At 42.8% G+C, this 3,611-nt stretch overlaps 1 pseudogene; it reads left to right on the top strand.

Annotated features, from left to right (window-relative positions):
* Positions 1 to 399: 399 nt before the first annotated feature.
* LOC124962205 (POU domain, class 5, transcription factor 1-like) lies at positions 400 to 1,482 on the top strand (annotated as a pseudogene).
* Positions 1,483 to 3,611: the final 2,129 nt, after the last annotated feature.

The following is a 3,611-nucleotide window of genomic DNA, read 5'->3' as shown; positions in this document are numbered from 1 at the left end:
GTGGTTGAGCACTTGCCCAGCATATGAGAGGTTCTGTGTTCCATCCCTAGCACCACCAAAAGTATATGAATTAAGTAAAAAGTTTTACAATAAAATAAAATAGTTTGGTACATCCTAAATTCTGGATTAATTCAAACATATGTCTCCAGTTGACTTGGTATGCCTGGTCATACCAGGAAGTAATGTGACCATAGTCATTTTAATACAATGCTTCCAACTTCATTCATGCTTTTGTATAGTATGATTCAGTCCTTTTAATGTTCAATACTCAGTTTCTTTTTTTCAATCATTTTTAATTTTTTTTTGGCTAGTGGGTGGGATTGGGAGGGAGAGAGGTGCTGAGCACTTCCTTGGCGAGCTATTTCTTCAGGGCCCCGGTTTGGGGTGCCCTTCCAACCCATGGCCAGACACCTGGCTTCGGACTTTGCCTTCTCACCCTCTCTGGGTGGTGAGGGCGATGGGTCAGGAGGATCAGAGCCGGGCTGGATTGACCTTGGGACCTGGCTAAGCTTCCCAGGCCCTCCCGGTGGTCCTGGAATTGGGCTGGGGGTTGGGCCAGGTTTGGAGGTGTGGGGGAGTCACTCATGTCTCCCACCCTATGAGTTCTGTGGAGGGGTGGCATACTGTGGACCTCAGGCTGGAATGGGCCTGGTCCCTCACAGTGGCCTGGAGACTTCTCAGCCTGAGAGCGAGGTGGGAGCTGGGGTGTAGAGCAACTCTGAGGGGGCCTTCTCCGAGCCCTGCTTTGCCCACCCTGCTGTGGTAAAAGTGGAGAAGGAGAAGGTAGAGCAAAAGCCTGAGGAGTCCCAAGATATCCAAGCTCTGCAGAAAGAACTTGAGGAATTTGCCAAGTTGCTGAAGCAGAAGAGGATCACCCTTGGATATACCCAGGCTGATATGGGGCTCACCCTGGGGGTTCTCTTTGGGAAGGTGTTCAGCCAAACGACCATCTACCGCTTTGAGGCTCTGCAGCTCAGTTTGAGAAACTTGTGCAAGCTGCGGCCCCTGCTGCAGAAGTGGGAGGAGGGAGCAGAGAACGACGAGAGCCTTCAGGAGATACAACGTGGACACCCTCCTGGAGGCCCGGAAGGAAGACGAAGAGAAGGAGTATCAAGAACCGACTGAAGCAACCTGGAGAACATGTTCCTGCAGTGCCCTAAACCCACACTGCAGCAGACCAGCCACACTGCCCAACAGCTGGGGCTTGAGAAGGACGTGGACGGAGTGTGGTTCTGTCACCGGCGTCAGAAGTGCAAGCGATCAAGCACTGACTATTCCCAACGAGAGGATTTTGAGGCTGCAGCGACTCCTTTCTCAGGGGGACCTGTATCCTTTCCTCTGGTCCCAGGACCCCATTTTGGTACCCCAGGTTACAGAGGCCCTCACTTCACCACACTCTACTCCCCAGTCCCTTTTCCTGAGGGGGAAGCCTTTCCCTCGGTCTCTGTCACCACTCTGGGCTCTCCCATGCATTCAAACTGAGGTGCCTGCCCTCTGGGGGCAGAGGAAACATGAGAAGGTAGGGAGAGAACCTGGAATCTGGACCAGGGCTTTTGGGATTAAGTTCTTAATTCACTAAGGAAGGAATTGGAAGCATGAAGGGTGAGGGCAGGGAGTCTGGGGGACTGGTTGGAGGGAAGGTGAAGTTCAATGATGCTCTTGATTTTAATCCCCACATCACTCATACTTTGTTCTTAAATAAAGAAGCCTGGGACATAGTAGATAGAAAAAAATTATTTTTACAGACTGCATTTTGATTCATTCTACACAAATGGGGTACAACTTTTCATTTATATGGTTGTACATGATGTAGATTCACACCATTTGTGTAATCATTCATGTACATAGGGTAGTGATGCTTGTCTCATTTTACCATCTTTCATACCCCCATCCCTTCCCCACCCCTCATTTCCCTCTACACAATCCAAAGTTCCTCCATTCTTCTCTTACCCACTCCTGCTCCCCACCCCTCGTTGTGTATCATCATCCACTTATCAGAGAAAACATTTGGCCTTTGGCTTTTTAGAACTGGCTTATTTCACTTATCATGATATTCTCCAACTCCATCCATTGACCTGCAAATGCCATAATTTCATTCTTCTTTATGGCTGAATAATATTGCATTGTGTATATATACCATAGTTTCTTTATCCATTCATCTATTGAAGGGCATCTAGGTTGATTCCACAATCTAGCTATTGTGAATTGAGCTGCTATAAACATTGATGTGACTGCGTCACTGTAGTATGCTGATTTTAAGTTCTCTGTTTATAAATTGAGGAGTGGGGTAACTGGAACAAATGGTGGGTCTATTCCAAGTTTTCTGAGGCATTTTCATACTGCTTTCCAGAGTGGCTATACTCATTTGCAACTGCACCAGCAATGTATGAGTGTGCCTTTTCCCCCACATTCTTGCCAACACTTATTGTTGCTTGTATTCTCGATAATTGCCATTTTAATTGGGGTGAGATGAAATCTTAGGGTGGTTTTGATCTACATTTCTCTATTACTAGAGTTGTTGACCACTTTTTCATATATTTGTTGATCATCTGTATATCTTCTTCTGTGAAGTGTCTGCCCAATTCCTTAGCCTATTTATTGATTGGGTTCTTTGTATTTTTGGTGTAAAGTTTTTTAAGTTCTTTATAAATTTTGGAGATTAATGCTGTATCTGAGGTGTGTGTGGAAAAAGTTTTCTCCTACTCTGTAGGCTCTCTTTTCACTTTTTGTTTCCTTTGCTGAGAATGAACTTTTTAGTTTGAATCCATCCCATTTATTGATTCTTGATTTCATTTCTTGCACTCTGGGATTCTTGTTAAGGAAGTCTGGTCCTAAGCCAACATGATGAAGATTTCTTTCTTTTTTCTTTTTCTCTCTCTCTTTTTTTTATTCTCCTTGAAAGATATTCCAATTCTTTTCCTCACTCTTCAAGGTCCTTTCCTCACATCTGTCTTCTTCATTCATAGTAAATAAGTGCTCGCTACTATGCTACAGAAAATCAGTCATTAAGTCTTGGCTTATCCATTTTTTTTTTAGCATTAAAAACACACACACTTTTTTTTTAATTGAAAAATTCTTTTTATGACAGAAGGAACTTCACATTTACATTTAAGTAGAGATTATTCAATAAGATCCTGCACTATATTTTTTAAAAATGTAATTTTTGTGAGACTGGTAAACATTGCTACTGTTAACAGGCTTTTTGGAAAGAAATCAAAGAGTGAAAGGCAACCTAGCAACTTAAAAATGTGTAACCTCTTAATTCAGACATTTTGATCTGTATTATGTTCTCTATAAACAGCAGAGTAATTTTTCAATATTCAAAGCATTTAAAAGTTTAAAACAAAACATTTGATGGCATTGTTAGATCATTCTTCATGCAAAACGAGTTAAATTCTAGATGTAACTACCCAGTACTAAAATCATTCACCTCTTTGTGAATTCCTTTCTCAGTGGGCCCTGTTCTTCTAGAGTAACTGAAATATAAAAATTCTGGTACGAACCATGTGCTGGGTGGAATCTTTACTGTCTACCTGAAGACATAAAATACTGCAGTCTATGACAGTGGTTCTAAAACTTTACGGAGCTTAACAGTTGCATGAGAACTTGTC

The sequence above is a fragment of the Sciurus carolinensis genome, chromosome 12, assembly GCF_902686445.1.
Source record: "Sciurus carolinensis chromosome 12, mSciCar1.2, whole genome shotgun sequence".
Taxonomy (NCBI): Eukaryota; Metazoa; Chordata; class Mammalia; order Rodentia; family Sciuridae; genus Sciurus; species Sciurus carolinensis.
This window is presented reverse-complemented; position numbering and strand designations above follow the sequence as displayed.